Consider the following 19,772-nt stretch of genomic DNA (forward strand, 5'->3'; position numbering starts at 1 on the left):
ATGATTTACAAACTTATTTCCTTCATTTGTTTTAAATTTGATATTTTCATCTATTTTCAAGCATTTTCTGATTAATGTGTGGTTAGTATCTTTACTTCTCTGAACATACGGTATACAACCTGTTTCAAAAAGAATATCCGTATTGAGAAGAATTATTTTGCCCAAAATATCGATCACTGCGCTTTGGCTCGGCTATTGGAGAAACGAATAGTCTAGTTTATATTAATAGCCGATAGATGTCAATTGTCTTCTGTCTTCCTTGGTAACCGTCATATGTTTAAAATGGCTACTTCGCTGTAATCATGTTGTGTTCTCGAGTTTGGGAAGTGCAATTCTGTGATTACAGTGCAAAGATAATTTGAAGTTGAGGTTCTAAATTGATCCACCGAATCGGTGGAAGATTCGCAGATGGTATAGATAGTTTGTAGATACAGGTTCTGTATGTAATGGAAACAGTCCTGCCCGCCCTCGTGTTCCTGAAAAAAATGTTGCACGAATTCAAACTGCTTTCCGACGTAGTCCTTCAAAATCAACTCGTCGTGCCAGTTGGGAGGTACAAGTGCCGACAGAACAATCTGACATGTTTTCAGATGTCGGTTGGTTATGAAGCCGTACAAGTTACAGCTGTTATAAGCTCTACGTCCTGATGACAAACGCAAACCTGTGGTATTTTGTAACGAGATTCTGGATGCTATAGACAATGTAACACTTTTGCACAACGTCGTGTTCAGTGATGAAGCGGCTTTCCGTGTTAGTGTTCAGGTAAATAAACAAAATGTTCGAGTTTGGGACCTACAGAACCCACGTGCAGTCATTCAACATGTACAAGATTGGCCCAAATTCAATGTGTTTTGTCCGGTATACCGATCATATGCTTACGGCCCATTCTTGTTTAATGGAAACACGGTTAACATTCACCAGTATCTCGCTATGTTACAAAAGTGGTTGTGTCCGAGGCTGCACGAAGACAACTTCATTTTTCAACAAGATGGCGCCCCCACTCACTGGTGTCGCCAAGTGCTTGAATATCTAAATGAAACTCTACCGAACCGTTCGATTCGTCGTCAAGGAGCTGGTGACTTAGCATGTTTCAGTTGGCCTCCACGGTCACCGGATTTGTAAGCCTGTGATTTCTTCATGTGGGGTTTCGTTAAAGACAACGTTTATATACCACCATTCTCACAGAACCTGGAAGTGTTGAAGAACCGGATCCGTACTGTCATAACATCAGTGGCGCAAGACATGCTTGCCCGAGTATGGTAGAAATTTGAGTATCGATGTGATATTGTTCGTGTTGCTGATAGAGGACATATTGAACATCTGTAAATTGAACTTTGAACTACAATCTGAACTTGAGAGGTTCGTTAATGCGTCTAAAATTTCAAATTCGCACGTCTTAAAATGTAATAAATATATGCATTCGAAATACATAAATTCTTTTTGAAATGCAGTGGAAGCAATACATTACATACCCAGCAATATTGAGAATAACATAATATGTTCATTGAGCAACACGCTCTGAACTTTAGAGCTTCTTCTTAGAATGGAGAATTATTTCGTGCGTCATCTACCCACAATATGAATAACGACCTTACTCAGTGCTACTAACTGCTGTCAATGCCGAGAAAGGTTACGTGTAAATTTGGGTTGCATCTCTCTAGACGTTTTCACAACTGCAAATTATCTGGACTCCATGTAATGGAATTAGAGAACTTACGGGGAAGATAATTCGCTGGTGGCTGTACACGTGCTTCGTTTCTGTTCTTACTGTACACTATTAAATCTCTAATTTACGAAGACAGGCTAATTCGAACAACGTAAGTGGCGTTACAAAAATTTGCCAGAAACTTGGTAAATCAATACAAACGACGTATTGACGTCATGGTGAGAATGCAGATTCCAGATTTGAGGAAATCAACAAAAAACAGAAGTTGGGAGGTCTCGAGGAGGAAGTAGAGAGAGTTCGGCGGAGAGAGATGTAGCTGAGTAGGGAAGTACAGGCGGAGAGAACTTCGGAGCGCGAAGTAGTATTCTAAGATAAAGAACTTATACGTTTACAGTCACGGAGAAGAGTCGAATTATAAAAAGAAGTAGTTTATGTTGAATTCAGTTAAACTATATTCTATCTTGTTACCATGAAGGAGTAAAAGTATAGCCTCTCTGTTAGTGAAATTCACCCACGGCATCCAGGAGCCTTAAAGACCATCGATCACGCCAACCATCTGGGATTGCCTTTGCGAAGCTGGTCATCATTTCCAAGGACTACTAGGAACATTGGAGGTATGTGTTACTTTCTAAATCAGTTATCAGCGGTTCAGTGTTTAGAGATGCCATATTTGATCTGGCGAGTACGAAATACTCGAATTTGACACACAACACATTACACAATAATTGAAAATACATTAACAAATTATTTATCGAATTAGAGTTATCATTTCATGCAAGTTATTACCTCCCGCTTAGTCTATGTTTACTTTCGTATTCCCGTTTCTTTTTGAGAAGGTGAACGGAAGGTAACTTTTCTGCGTTCAAATTCGTCCCCAAAATTTAGACACTGATCCAGGATTCTTCACATGGCGGAGATGATTTAAGGTTTAGATACTTTTTTGTTCCATTCCTCTAATATTTAATATTGACTCACAATTCACATGGTATAGACATGATGTGAGGCCTACGCTGCTTGTATCCATCACAGACATACAAATTATTGACCCACCATTCTCATAGTGGAGGTTTGGTCTGTGGAATTTTGTCCACGGTGCGTTCCCGAAAAGATGTTACAATATTGAGAATTTAACCAACCCCATTAGTCAACATGATAAATTAAACCCGACCGGCCCACCTTCGCTGCTAATCTATAGTAATGATTATAGTAGAAATCCCACCCATACCTGCCACGATTAGGATAAATATTGTCAGAATGAAGAAGTAACTCGAACACGGGCTCAGAAGCAGTTAGGGGTATACAAACTGGCATTGATAATTTATTTAATATAGGAATTCCAGGTAAAAGAAAACAAGCTAAAACAATAAAACAGGATAAGGAATTAGGGTGTTAAAGACTTAAACCGAATTTACAATTAGGACCAATAGAGAATATTCCCTCGAGTACGATAGTTCAATCATTTACAGAAGACTTTGAGTCCATTGCACAATTTGATAATAGTTTAATAGATAAAGAAAAGGTATTAGAGAATTTGAGCATATATAATACAAGTGAAGAAAATCCTGAATCGAGTATAGAAAATAGAGTTAGTAGTGAACACATAATGGCGTCGATGTAAATAATTTACCAAAATTTGATTTGAAAGCAGATAGTGATATAATAGGTTACTTTGATGAGTTCGACGACGCGTGTCAGATGGTAGGAGTTAATGAAAATAAAAGGAAAAGTTGTTACCGAGTGTATTCAAAGGTGGAGGAAGAGCATGGATCAAATTATTTTTAAAACGGAGAAATGTAGAAGAAATAACTTATAAAGAATTGTAGGACAATATAATAGAAGAATTTACTAGGACAAATGTGACAATGGATATAGAAGAAAAGATTAGGGAAAGATTACATCAGGAAGATGAACCTATAATAAATTACGTATACGATATGCTAGTTATATGTGAGAGGCTAGACTCAAATATGTCGGATAAGAAGAAGATAGGAATTATAGTAAGTGGATTACAACCATATTATATGGAAAAAGTAGGAACAGTGTCGTACTCTACAATAGACAAATTCGTGGAAGACATACAGAAAATTGAGAAGAAAAATGTAAGGTAACAAACGTGTAAAACGAGAGACTGGCAAGGTTACGATTAAAGATTTGGTTAAGAAAATTAAGGAGCAGGTAGATGAAAGTGATTCGGAAGTAGATAGGATAATTTTGAAGAAAGAAATTAGAAATAAGGATGACGTAAAGGTGAAGTAGGAACCCCAAAGTATAGCACAATTAGCTCATCTGCAACTAACATTATCAGCGAAATTTTAAGGGAATGAAGAGCAACAAGAGAAACAAGGAAATTTATCAAAGATCAAAAGAAGAAATGAAATGAAATCTTTGAGTTTTACGTCCCACGGTTATGCCGGTTAGGCTAAAGGAGACGGTGATTATGAGAGATGAGTGAAAATGGTGGAATGAAGAAAGTGGGAGGAAACGGGAGAACACCGAGAAAACCCACGAGCACGGTGTTTGTCCACCACAAAGTTCACTTGGCGGGGGCTGGGATCGAAACCGGGACCCCAAGCACCAGAGGTGAACGCCAAAGATCAAAAGAGTGGAAGTAGTAGAGGAAATAGAAATTTTAGAAATAGACATCGAAATCTGTATAGAGGAAACAATAATAGGAACCGGAACAGAAGTCAGGATAATTACAGCAGAAACAATTGGAATAATAATAGAGGAAACACTAGTTTTGTAAATAGATAAAATAGAGGTGGTAACTGGCGTAGTAATAGAGGAAGACAAAGACAATTTTTGGCAGGGTAGGTCAGAAAGAGATTACTTTAGAAATAGGGTCAATGGCAAGGATGTTGTTATAGCCAAGGTCAACCGAGTGTGAGTCAAAAACCTCAGTGTGTACAAGTGGTACCAAATCAAGTGAATGGAACAACCTCTTAACAGCCGGTGGCTAATCAAAATTTAAACTAGATAGTACTGTAAATGATCGAGGCACATTTACAGGTAATGGTATAAAGGTACGTGAAATTGTAGCCTCAATAAGCCAAGAAAATGACATTTTACATCTACCAATAGAAATGGAAGGTAGAAAATTACAGGCAGTATTAGATAGCGGATCGCAAATATCGATAATAAAATGAACGTTTGATACAATCTAGTTCCAAGTTAATTTCTCAGCAGACAAGGATTAAAGGGATCACGCAAAATGTATTAGTGATAAATAAATTGGCAATCGTAAAGTGTAAGATTTCAAATCAGACAATCCACTTAGCGTTTGGGGTAATTCGAGATTTCCCATACCAAGTGCTAATTGGTAACGTTTTTTAAAGTCAAGATTGTCAAATAAACTATGAAGAAATTAAAATAATTGTACAGAGATTTGGAAAACCTCAAATTAAGAAAAGTGATATGCCAGAATTAATTTCTGTGTCAAAAAATGTAGCGATAGATCTAATATTTGGTTTGAAACCTAAATGGGTATTAGGTCACAAAATAAGGTTACCTCTTAGAAGTCGAACTACAGTTGTATTTAATTTAGTGAATTCTTGGAATAGTAAATAATTTTTGTCAGAGCCGAATAGAGATTTAGAAAAACAATATAACGTGTTTATTCCACGTGTATTGTTGTCAGAAGAAAATAATAAGATAGAGTGAGTGTATACCTCAAATAACCTAATCATGTTAAAACCAAATGTGATGATAGGAAATGCTGAGGAATGTAAGTGAGAGGGAGTTAAGAGTAGAAGGGTTAACGAAGGATATAGAAAAGCTTTTAGAGGCAAGAAACAATTTTGACAAATCTAGACTAAAATTTGGGAAAAATACAAAAATAGAAATTAAAGACCAGATAGAAAAGTTGTGCTATGATTATGCGGATGTATTTGCATGGAAAGAGAATGAGTTAGATCGAGTTAACCACTTTGAACATCATATAGAACTGGAAACAAAGGTCCCATTTAGAAGACAACAGTATCCAATACCGATAGCATTAATGAAAAAGGTTAAAGAATACATAAATATTTTGATAGAGCAGAACATTATAGAGGAAACTAGTAGTGCCTACAACTTACCGATGTTGTTTACTAGGAAACCTTCTGGAGCTGTGAGAGCGGTCCTTGATTGTAGATCTTTAAATTCAAAGGCTAAGTTTCACAGCGTGGCGTTACCACCAATTCACCAAATTTTAGCATGTATGGGACGCCATAAATGGTATTTCATTTTAGATATAAAAGAGGCATATCATCACGTGGCTCTCTCTAAAGAATCAAGAGAATATACAGCATTCAATATACAAGGTGTAGGAGCATATTCCTATAAGATTTTACCAAAGGGATACGTTCAATCACCAGCGGTATACACTAAATGACAATGCCGCTTGCGAACGTAAGTCCGGAAGCAGTACCATTTACAGGGATAATATATTTGTGTATGTAAACTAGCAAGAAATAATGGTCCAGGTGTTGAAATCAATATTTCAGAAATTGACACACTATGGTCGAAAGTTGTCCGTAGAAAAATGCCAATTCATGGAAACAAAATTACTGGCGTTAGGTCATCTAGTCAGCGACGCAGGTTACGAGATTAGCCCGAAGGTCATTCAAGCAATCAAGGCTTGTAAGCCACCAAAATCGGTTAAGGAATTAAAGTAATTTTAGGCTTAACAAATTTTGTCCGAAACTTTTGTAAAAATTATGCGGAAATAGCGGCAGTTTTTCAACCTTTGCTTAAGAAGGGTCAAAATTCGAATGGAACGAGAATCATAAGGACGGATTTGAAAAATTAAAAGAAGCATTGATATATGCTTCCTTGCTAGCTTCATTTCGGGAGAACTTAGAAACCAGGGTATATACAGACTCATCAACGAACTCTTATTATTTGGTATTCATGCAGAAACAGGAGAATGGACTCCTGTAGCGTATTTAACACCACAAGAAAAGCTAAGAGACTTCGTAGAATTAGAAACTTGAGCTGTGGTGAGTGCATTAAAAGCATACCCTCCTCGGTCCTTGCGTCCAGCCCGCTGGACCTTTTTTGTTGAGTAGTTGTCACTACGCTATTAGTAGAAATCCGTTTAAACCATGTGTGCAGGTCGCTGGATGTCTCTGCTATCTACGTACGAATTGTTGACTTCATTTGTTTCCACCAAGATCTGGTATTACTGAATGAGTGGCCATGGATGACGAAGGTGGTGCTAATCAACAACCTCCGCATGGAAAACGAGGTAATGTATCACTATTTATTATTTTTCGATTGTAGATCTTTGCTTACCTTTTGTTTATAAAACAGAGAACATAATTAATGTATAAAATGTTTTAAATATTTCCATTTGAATAGTTTTTTTAAACTCACATTTTCAAGTCCAGCCGGCTGCACATCAGGGCTTTATCCTGACCAAACATCATATTTTAGTATTGTTAACGTAAAATTGCTAATTTTTCTCAAATATTATTTGTGTCCAACCTTGCAATGATTCATGTACATTTCATCATATGGAGTTGCAGTTAAATATTTATTATTTTGCTTAGAAACGAGAAGATTGAACAAATACTTGTCATATTAAACTATTAGATAAAATACATATATTAAATATGTGTTGCATGTATTTACCTAAACCTAAATAACATGTCATCGATTATTATTATATTATATATTTTCAGGAAGGCTACATTTAACGAATGAAGAAATATTACAAGAATTGGGTGAAAGCGACGTTGATCTTGGGCTTTCCGATGATTCAGACGCAGATCCAGATTGGAAAGATTCTGAACAAGATGCAAATACTTCGGACTCTGATCTTTCTTGCCAGGTAACTACAATAAACCTGATTCCTTCATTATTTTTATTATCTTAATACTCTTCAGAGACTAAGAGGTATTTTACACTACAAATTTATTAATGGAAGAATAACATTAATACTTTTATTTCCATGAATTTGGTCATTAGTTCAATTCCAGGCAGAGTTATATGCATCGTACTTAAAACCAGAGTAGTTTGTTCAGATCATTTTTTATGAAATAGGTTCTGCCTTACTTATTCTCCATGCAGAGAAGGGATGTTAGACTACAAGCAATTAATAAATTAACAGAACACAATGTCAAATATTTAATATGTTTTGAATAATTATTTTCCTGTTTGTTATTCCTTGTTCCTAGCGCTCCGTTATTTTATTATACATTATTTCTTAACATTAGATACTATACGGGTAAAGTTAACGATATTTCAACTTTCTTCTACCAGCTGTTTCTGTAAATTGTAGGGAAGTGATTTTGAAGATGTCAATTAAAAATGTAAGATGAGAAAATAATACTATTGAATTATTTTTCTAAAGATAAGTACAATTACATGATTTTGAAAATCCAGTTAAGCATTTTAATGTGCTTGGAGATTCTACGTTTAAAGTAGTAGTATTGCATATTTAATAATTTACTTTATCTTGTTTCAGGAAGATGACCCACAAGAAACTCAGGTTAGTATGGAGGAAGAAAACAAGGAAAAGCACAAAAGGGAACTCAGGTGGAAAGTGTCAACATTTGAAAACGATTTCACCCAAATTACTGACGCTGAATGGAACGTGGGTACAAGAGAACATTGGACTCCATTGAATTATTTTGAACAATATTTTAATCAGGAATTTTGGGAGATGGTTGCCGATCAAAGTAATAGGAGGGTATTACAGGATCCTAGTGTGTTGACACCGCTTCGTGCAACTTCTGAAGAGTACAGGAAACTAACTGGTGCGCATATAATAACAGGATGCTTAAAATTACCTCGCTTGAGGATGTATTACCGAAAATCCTTGAACGTTCCTATTGTAACACAAATTCCACGTGATAGATTCTTCCGGCTCCGTAATTATATTCATTTTGTTGATAATTTAGCTGTAACAGACGAAGAAATCCAAAGAAATAAACTGTGGAAAGTACAACCAATATTAGACGCATTTAAAAACAAATGTTTGCAACTTCCGCTTTCAGGAAATTTGTCCATTGACGAACAGATGATTCCGTTTGAGGGGAAAACTAATCTTCGCCAATATGTGAAAGGAAAACCTAATCCTGTAGGTCTGAAAAACTTTGTGTTAGCCAGTCCAGATGGTTTAGTTTTAGATTTCGTAATTTACGAAGGAGCTAATACATGGGTGGATGGACATCCTAATCCTAAGTTAGGTATCGGCGGGACAATAGTTAGAAAGTTATGTGTACGAGTTCCAAATGGCCATGTTGTTCACTTTGATAGATATTTTACGAGTATACCTCTTCTAGATAGCCTTTTGGAAGATAGAATATTTGCTGTAGGGACTATTCTTACAAGTAAATTGAGCAACTCTATTAAAAGCAACTTGCGAAGTGACAAAGCACTTCAGAAAGCTGGAAGAGGAAGTTTTGATGAAGTGGTAAGAGAAGATGGGAAAGTATGTGTTGTTAAGTGGTCTGATAACCACAGTGTTTTGGTAGCATCTACAGCAGTAGGCTCTAACCCTGTAACAGAAGTTAAAAGATGGGATAAGAAAACCAAAGCGTATGTATCAGTTTCTAGACCAAAGTGTATTGCAGTCTACAATCAATCCATGGGTGGAGTGGATATGTGTGATAGATTAATTTCATATTACCGAACATCAATGAGGACAAAAAAGTGGCCTGTTCGAGTGTTCCTTCATTTTGTAGATATGGCAATTACAAATTCGTGGTTGGAGTACAAAAGAGACCAAATTGCTTTGGGAATACCTGTGAAGAAAATATTTGATCTTCTGGAATTTAAAATTTATGTTGGAGAAGCACTAGCACTAGGTGCGACAGGTTTGGGCAATGCTTCTCCTAAAGCTAGCATTACTACGAAAACTAAACTCTCTGACTCAGACAATGAAGAAAGTGAAAGACCTAACAAAAAGAAGAGACCAACTCCTCTACCTCAAAAGGACATACGGCGAACGGGAAACGATCATCTTCCAATCTGTGCTGTAGAAAATAAAAATGGTTATATGAGATGTAGAAACAAGGACTGTAAAAGTAAAACACGATTCAAATGTATTAAATGTGATGTGTTTTTATGTATTACAAAAGAAAGGCAATGTTTTCTTGAATTCCACACGTAGAAATCACCATGTAATTTTGATACAGTGTGATATATTCTTATATTACTTGTAATACTAATGTTCTCTTCTATTTTAATTCAAACTATTCGGTATTTCTAAAGAGTAATTTGTCATTTACATTGTTCACTCATTGTTGTGAGTATATAACACTAGTAAACATGTTTAATCTGCACTAACAATGTTGCTATTAAAAAGTTTTAATTTTTTATTGAATTTTAACATATACAATAAAAGCAGGATAAAGCCCCGAAGTCCAGCTGGCTGGACATTAAATTTCGGGGGGTTGGGGGGAGGTAAACATTTTATTATAAAACAACATCCTTACTTATCCATAACCTATTAATAAATCAAAGTGAAATGTAAAATATCACGAAAAACATCATCTCGGGACTGAGGAGGATACAATTACTATTTATTCAACAAAGGGTTCGGTTTGTTTACTGACTGTAGGGCGCTGACATATCTCAAAACAACGCCAAAATTAGCTCCAAAGCTAGTTCATTGGAGTCTGGAATTAGCGCAGTACAATTATACGCCCGTTTATTGTCCGGGAGAGAAAAATCCCAGCGACATATTATCACGAATACAAACATAGAACCATCAAAAGTGGATGCGGATTTAGGGACGTTAAAGGTGAATAAAGAAGAGTTTGAAGTTAATTTAACATTTGACAAGGACGTGGATGTTGGTGAATTACAGAGAAGACTCGTTTTTCGGTCCAATTATGAATGCAATTGAACATCCAGAAGATGCGGATGTATATGCTCAGAAACAGGCAAGGCGGTACATCATTAAGAACTATAAATTATACCGAACACAAAGATTGGCAAGTGGAACTAAATTGTTGTGTATTCCGTTCTCATTAAGGGAACAAGTTTTTAGGCAATTACATTGTTCGATATATGGAGGACGTCATTACTCCTACAGTAAATGTTATAAAAAGGATTACGGGTAATTTTCCTAAAATGATGAAATTCTTCCACGAAAAATAAACCAAAGTGTAAGCTGTCAAATACAGAAGAGGAAAAGAGGTAGAGTACCGTTTTATGCCCAAACATATTCCAGTTATGTACCTTTCCAATTTGTAACGCTAGACGAATTAGGACCTTACAAAAGATCGAAAAATAATAGAAATAAGTATATTTTGGTGTTAGTAACGCGACCAGTTATATGATTCCTCGAGCAGTACCTGCAATAAATGCGTAGATAATAGCGCAGGTAATATTCGAAGAGTTAATTACTAAGCACGGGATCCCAGAATTTTTGAATTTGGACAGGTTGTTTGCTCACCGGAGTAAGATCTTGGAAAAAATGGCGCAAATGTTTGGAATGAATCTTCGTTTTGCGAACACAGGAGTTCATTATTCAATAGGCAGTTCTGAACGAGCAACAGCGTCAATACAAGTCATGAAACAGTATATTGATAAGGAATTTACGAATTGGATGAAATATTACCGAGTGTAATATTTACAATGAATACTCAAGTACATGATGGGACCGGATTTTCGCCATATTATTTATTGCACGGACAGGAGCCAAGAACTTTCTTGGAACAGGACTTAGACATCCCTTGTGAGTACATAGAAAACGAAGTACGAATTTAAGCGGTTAAGGAGGGGAGAAAGTTTGCGTACCGAAATTTACAGAAAAAGTTCAGATCGCAGAAGAATCAGATTGAAAAGAAATTTCATCAACCGAGTTTTGGCATTGGTCAAACTGTGCTTATAAAGGAAATGCTCAGAGCAGGGATCCCAAGTTGTTTTGGAGGACGGTATAATGTTAAAGGCATAATACTAGATAAGATCAACAATGATTCCTATAAGGTTCAGTACGAAAAAGAGAAAGGAGAAATAAAGGTTGATACCATAGCTATTAGATGAATTAAACAGTTTATAGATCAAAACGTTGAGGAGGTGGATGAAGAAGATCAAGAATCGGAAAGTAAAACTTAGAAAGAGGAAAGAAAAAAGAAAGGTCTACCAACTTGAAATTTTACCTTTATTTTTAGCTGCTATTGGAGGCTGGTGACTCGAATTTCACAAATCGAATGTAGGCTGCGTATAGGAACAGACTAGAAATATTTGCTGGCGAATGTAGGAACTTACGTAAAACTTCGAGATAATTTATGATCTATGATTGATTTTTATTTTATAATAATTATGTTAAGATACATCAATTTAAACAAAAGAGAATATATGAAAAAAGAAACAGGACGTAAACAGTTATAAGAAATTGGGGTAGACTGAAATGTTTTAAAAATTGAAGTAATTAGGAATTTATGTAGCTGTAAACAAAATGGGTCTATCGATGGACTGCCAACCAAAGCCTAGTCCGAGATCTGAGGAAAATGCAGACTTCCATCGGAATTTTGAATCCGTGGCATTTTTACGTTACAATGTTTAGACGATTAGGAAGTTAGAGTTCACACACACACACACACAGACACACACATATATATATATATAAATTTGTTTTGAAGATGATACTCTTTAACAATCGGTGTCTCTAGGGTACAAATAAACAAAGAAATAAAGAAAGAAATAGATAAAATTATACGTAAATAAATTAAAATCCGATAAATTTGTAATTATTAAATTTTCCATCAATTCCAGAGAACGATTTTGGGAAACTAAGAAAGAAATCAAATAATGGCGTTCTCAATTATTGTTCAAATATTTTGGCAATGACATCCGTGATAGGAAAAGCAGAATATGAGCAATTAACATTGCAAGATTTGGTGATCGCACTAGTACAAGACGCACTTGCGGTACATTCGCCGAACATGGTTTATACAACAATCAAAATGCACATAAATTTTCATCAAGCAGTACTGATGCATAACGTGTGTAGTGTAACTTATGATATTTTAAATGAGTATGCTGAAAAAGAGAAAGTTTAAAAATAATATTGTTAACTCTATAACATGTCACTTTGTTTATGTAAATGGTAGTACAAAATGTATGCATAATATGAGAAGTAAGAAATCTATATCTGCATTGTTATTAGGACTATCATCAATAGGTTTATCTACATATAACTTCATCCCTACTTAACAATTATCATCTTCGATGAAGCAGTTGGCTGAACACGAAAATGTGTGAACAACAGAAAAAAACATTTTAAAAACTTTATATAATAACGAAATTTTAATAACTCACGGTATCGTTATTGAAGTACAACATGTGTTGCAGGGTTTCCGAAGTAAATTGCAATAACTGTACTGTTATTTGCATGAAGCACAAAGGAAAATTTTAACACATGTATTTGCTCATTTAGTAAACGAACGTATAACGAAAGTTGTGAATAATATTTTGAATAATCACTTGTCTTATCATATATTATACAATTGAGACGTAATAAGGTTTATAAATTCGCATTATGTATTAAAACATTAAATTTACCGATGGGATATTAGTATGTTTTATCGAGTACCTTGTATATATCTTATGAAATATCATTATAATGAAAATAATATCGATTTATTGTTGAAAACGCCAATTATTTATGATAATAGTATGTCGATAATGTATAATATTATTTCAATGGGCTACTTAATACGAAATTCTAGGATATTTTATAAATTACCAGAAGCAGTTTACTTGGCGAATGGTATATCACACACAATCAAAATGCACATAAATTTTCATCAAAATGCGAATTCAAAAGTTTTCTGTATTTTTGCGAAACAAAAACATTAGATGATGTGGCGAAGTGCTTGAATAATAATGCATTTAATGGACCTTTCCATAGTTACCAACAAAATTCGGAAAAATTCCTAGATAAAGTAATATATAGATACACGCAGGAGTACTGTATTCATCATAACAGGAAGGCTATTTAAAATTCGGTGAACATCAAGAGGTTACATCAACGAATTTGATGTACGGTAATAACCGTTTATATTTTATACAGTCAATTTGATATAATAATTGGAGAATTAGCTATCCCAACCAAAAAAGTAATCGAACAATAAAGATTTGAACTTAATAGGAAATTGGACGGAAAAACAATTGAATTTTACATTACATACGCAAGAATTAAATTCATTGGCCGAAAATTTGCCAAAATTGAAAGCTGATATAACTGTACCACGATTGGTATTAAAAAAACAGATTACATGATTTATACAATTGCAGCAATTATGATTGTACTAATCATTACAAGTTCATTGGTAATATTGTATTAGATTATATAAATCGATCAGGAAATGTAAACTGCAAAACGAAGATGCATAATAATAATAATAATAATAATAATAATAATAATAATAATAATAATAATAATAATAACAATAAAACAGAAGTAAGGGCAATGTCTATTTGTATCCTGTGACACAAAAAAATAAAGGTTTAAAAATATTTGTTTCAAAAAATACCTAAAATTGGAAAATTTGAAAAAAAGAAAACATTAGTCATAGAAAATGAATAAGGTACAATACTCAACAGATATATAGAAAACATGCAGTAGGTTTCTACATATCAGCCATTACCTTCACCCATAGGTATAGATAGGTCTATGATCTAGTATCTAGGATAGACTAGACCAATCAACCGAATAAGAAGGAACTGGAATCACGAAATCCAATTAAAATCACGAAATACGCGGATAAACAAAAAAAGAAAAAGGAACGATACAAATAGATAAAGCCTAGACAAGCTAGATAAGGCTAGTTAACAAATATGTTACGAGAGAAAAGAGGGAAATAATAGAGTTAAAAATATCAAAAACATCATAACGGCACGAGTGAAGTTTTAGAAGAAAAGAACGATGCATAATTAATAATATTAAATAGATAAAGCTAGACAAATATGGTTAAAATAGTTATTAGTTACTAGAGATTATTAGTACTATATGTATAATGAAAATAAAAATATTATGTAAGCGCTTATGCAATGATTAAATTTTGCATAAGGAAAACATTGTCAGTTAAAGGGTTAAAAGGATTCTCTAAGGCCTAAAGAAAAAATAGTACTAGAAGTAAATACGAATATGGAATAGACCATCTAGGAAATAAGCAAGTGAAATAGGTTACCTAGGTATGAGGCAAACAAGAGAAGAAAATAGAACAAAATGGTGTTGGTAACCTATCTACGTGGTACATACAATAATACATTTTGTATGAAAATATAAGAAGTTATTAATATGTAATAAAATTTTGAAAATTATTTAACACTTAAAAAAATTCTTGAAAAGTAATTTCGTTCAATATTTGATTAATAATAATTAATAAATGCAATAAAGTATAAATTAACCCTGCAATACGCGCGCGGATTTTTGTGACGTGCATAGTTGCGCGGGCTACCACTGTAGCCTATTTGTTTTTATTTTATTATGTTGCCTAGTTTGTTAATATTTCTATCTTTCTTGTAGAAAATTGTATTTATAAATTGTTCTAAGGCTTTTATACACAATTTGAGAAATATGTTTATTTTGAAAGCTATGTATAATCAAATAAGGCCAACACCATTCTTTGTTTCAAGTGATACACAAATAAGACTGTAAAAGTTATTTGTATTTTGCAATGAATGGACCAATCTGGGGCATTTTAAACTTTACTTCTTCGTAAACATATATGTTAGAATTCTTTAAAAATTAAGTATAATTTTTCAAAAAAATTATAAACCTTACAAATAAACGTATTATGCATAAACATACTTTTTCAGCATAATAACTTTCTGGTATCAAAGTTTGATTACAATTTTGCATAATTATACATGTGCTAATTACTCTCATATATTTTTCTTTTTATGTTTTCCTATTCATGTCCTTCTAAGCATATTCTGCACACAAGTTATAAGTAGTAAATGCACACTTTCCTTCAAGCATTGACCACTCATCAAAAGCATCAAAATACGAATAAGGGAACGTACAGTCTCGTCTGTAAGTTTTGCATGACGGTTAAGTACAAATCTCAATCGAGCACTGTCAATATAAATATTGGTACAATCAACCTTAAGTCTCAATCTGCTTGCATCTAATAGCACTTCTAGATATTCAAGCTGCGACAACGCAGACCTAGCCTCACCTTTAGGTCGTGGAAAACGAAGCACAATATTATGAGCATGAGTGAGAATATTACTAGTAGGAGTGTCTCTTTTCTATTTGAAATTGTCTTTTGGTACATAATAATTTACTTCACAACTGTTTTTACTACTATTATCAACAGGTATCAGTGATTCCTGCCGCCCGGAATTCTGTCACATCATCTGAATTTTCACTACTTATGTGTCTGAAAAATGCATTTCTGCGGCCTCAAAATGTTCACTATTGCCATCTAGAAAACATTCCTAATCAGATTTGGCATTTTGCAAACTCATTGAACATCTGATCAACACTCAAACTATAATATAATGAAAAAACTTTAACGTTTTGGAACATTCGTGACAGCAATAATCACGCGGGCTACAGATGTAGCCCATGAAACTTTCAAGCAGAATGACAATGAGCTCTTTTCGATTTTACGTTCAACCACACACTAAACACGCAGAATGATAGTTGATAAAGAGGTACAAGGACATACTTTGAGTTAGCATCTCGAATTACAGGGTTTGTCCGGGAAGTAGTAGGACTGACTGTACTTCGGAGCGTGCGCGCACCGACTGGATCCGGTAGAGGACCTTCCTAGCTAACAAACGAGCGGCTGGTCAGTTGTCTTCTAGCACACGGAGCCGAAAATGCAGCGTTCGTTAGAGCAGAGGTACGCGATTAAATTCTGTGTTAAACTCGGTAAATCTGCGACAGAGACGTTTGATATGATCAAGCAGGCTTAACCAAATGATGCTTTAGAAAGAAGTGGTGTGTTTTGGTGGCACAAGGCCTTTTCGGAGGGCCGGGAAGAGGTCGCCAATGAAGACCGTGCTGGAAGACCTTCGACTTCGACAAACACCGACAATGTGACTCGTGTGCGCGAAGTTTTGAACCCAGGCCGTCGACTAAGGATTCGTTTAATTGCCCAGATGTTAAACTTACCAAAAACTGTGGTTCATGAAATTGTGAGGGAGCATTTGAAAATGCGCAAGGTGTGCGCGAAGATTGTCCCAAAAGTGCTCACTGGCGACCAGAAATTGCAGCGAGTGGAATTGTACCAAGAAAATTTGAACATGTTTGAAAGTGACTCCCAATTTTTGAATAACGTAATCAGAGGTGAAGAATCATCGATCTTTGAGTATGATCTCGAGACAAAGAGGCAATCTTCCGAGTGGCACACGCCGGCGTCTACTCGCCCAAAAAATGGAAGAATGAGCAAATCCAAAGTGAAAACGATGCTCATTGTATTTTTTTGACATCAAAGGCATCGTCCAACATGAATTTGTACCTCCTGGACAAACCATCAACGCCAAGTTTTACGTGGAAGTGCTCAAGAGACTCAAACAAAGGGTCAATCGGGTCCGACCAGACATCGGAGCCGACTGGAAGCTGCACCACGACAACGCCCCGGCTCACACCCCCTTTCTTGTGAACAGCTACCTGACCAAGGCCGGCATCCCATTGCTTCCGCAGCCGCCCTACAGACCAGATGTGGCCCCCGAACTTCTTTTTGTTTCCTCGCCTGAAACGCCCGATGAAAGGCAAGCATTTTGAGACGATAGAGGGGATCCAAGCAGCTTACACCGCGGCTCTCAAAGCTATTCCGGAGAATGACTTCCGTGACGCCTTCAATGCTTGGAAATCGCGCTGGCAGCGCTGCATCGACGCAGAAGGAGCCTATTTTGAAAGTTTTTAAAGAATTGTAACGATCGGCTCAATATATATTTTTTTTAAATCGACTCAGTCCTATTACTTTCCGGACAAACCCTGTACTTTGCGACAAGGAAAACAAAAACGATGGGCTACAATAGTAGCCCGTGCGCGTATTGGAGGTTAAGATCATTTACTTATTGTAACATATATAAATTACCTCGATTTTGAAATTAGAAGTTAATTAGGGAACGAAGTTATTTATTTACGTTGCGATCAACAAGTTACAGTCTATTACCGACATTAAGCGGTGGAAAGAGGAAACAGGAATGAGACCTTGTATGGAGGCTAATTTTAAGATACCCGTCTTCCAGGAAAAGACACGCCTCCCAGATAACTTATTTTATCCGTCCATTCGTAGTTTATAAGAACATCATACGAAATAGATGCTACGATTTATAATAAAATCAACGAGTTTATGACTATATACAATAAAAATATTCAATTATTAGTATATATAAAGGCTCAGAAAATTTAAATATGGCTTTAAAAATAGGTAAATGTATTTAAATAAGGAATTAATGGCAATAAAAGTAAGCACAACTTTTGCGTTAATTTTTGGGGAAAAGAGGACAAAAAGAGGAAAAATAAGGTGTAATAAGTACGTTTTGATAACGTGAGTATATTACCCGCACTTGTAGTAATTAATAAGTAACATTACACATATAATACATAAATTGTATAAAGAAGTGCAAGGTTTGGACTAGAACGATTATAGGCCTACTTTAAATAATGATCTCAGTAAAGTAGACAAAAGCTGAGAAAGTAAAAAAATACACATAATAGTAGATAATAGATAAATATTAGAACTTAAAATGAGCCCTTTTTCTTCCAACGGTTTTTTCTCTTACAGATAAATATTGGAAAAGATAGACTTCGATAATTTGTATCTAGTGTTAGTTATTATGATTTTAAGGATCACGCTGTTATTTGTAGCTATAAGTACATGTTATTCTTTAGTAAAAATAAGGAAGTTTGAACACAACCAAGAAATAGGAATAGATGTGATAAAAGTATAAGCTTAAAAGTAATTCGGATTTGCAAGAAACAAGCAATATAGATACTCACTTCACGCATTTTTCTACTCCAATATATTCTAAAGTGCACAAGCACAGGTTAACATTTGTAGGCACTAACACTGATACAGTTTACACACAAGAAATCTCACACAAACTACTTCACAATGAAAATCCGCCAGACCATAAAACGTCATTTACTACATTGTATCTGAACACTCACAACTCAGAGAAGACACTATAAGGATCACGAAAAGGAGAGTGTAGTGCGATATAGCGGTCCCGACAGCTAACCGCAATTACGAACTGCTAATAATTCCACGCAAAAATGGGAAATCGGTTCGGAAAAGGTACCAAGGATACAAATTCAACGGGAAAAGGGACACGTAGTTCAAGACGTTTCAGGGAGGGACGCTACACTGAAAGAGCCACGTAGAATTAGTTTCACATTGAACTTCAAAAACCGAGGTGTCAGCAAACACAAGAACAGGGTAGCAATCCTCTCAAAAGCTGATTGTCATAGTGTCTTTAATAGTGGTGCTGGTAGAATATATAACGTTGTTCTGAGTAGAAACAAGATATAATAAATTATTTAAATGAAGTGCAATAGTGAGTGTTGTATATAAAATAGGGAATAAAAATATGTTTGTTTTCAAAATAAAGTGAATACAGTATGTCAAAAATTTTGTATCCGTGCCGTGACGAATCATGCAAGAGCAGAATTATTACCACAAAGTGGCAATACTGTTAATAGACTTCCTGTGTTGAGAGATTTGAAAATTCCATTAACTGTGTACTTGCAAAGAGACAGCAAAAGACGACAGGCAGAAATTAAAGGATTTAGCTCATGATTAAGTTGTAAGGTATAAAGTCTCGAGTCGCAGTAATTCTCGCTGCATCCAATAGATAGAGCGAGGATGCTCAATGATAAACTGAATGTATATATTAAATTTCAAAATAGTAGTAGAAGAATTAGAAAATAATAATAAAATAGAATATTTTGGAAATAGGGATATTTAAATTTCACATTAGATGTTTAATCCGTTTTATAATATATTTTGTGTAATATTTCATATTTTATATAGTTTATGGTAATATTGAAATTTTATATACAGGGTGTTGGTAAATAATCGATCTGCTTTGAGATCTAGTGAGCCAGTGTAGCAGCCTCTAATTAGGTGGGTGGCGTGTGGCAGAACGCATATATTTTGTTATTAATTTTACTTCATTTTCTACTTTTGACTTTATCTTTTCA

General features: G+C 35.0%; 1 protein-coding gene across 1 annotated transcript in view; it reads right to left on the minus strand.

Moving 5' to 3' along the window:
* The window catches only part of LOC145691048 (uncharacterized), a 462,802-nt gene that overhangs the window by 232,158 nt on the left and 210,872 nt on the right, over positions 1-19,772 (minus strand). The gene's annotated exons all lie outside the window — the stretch shown is intronic.

The sequence above is a fragment of the Thermobia domestica genome, chromosome 7 (assembly GCF_964235325.1).
Source record: "Thermobia domestica chromosome 7, izTheDome1.hap1.1, whole genome shotgun sequence".
In the NCBI taxonomy this organism is placed as follows: Eukaryota; Metazoa; Arthropoda; class Insecta; order Zygentoma; family Lepismatidae; genus Thermobia; species Thermobia domestica.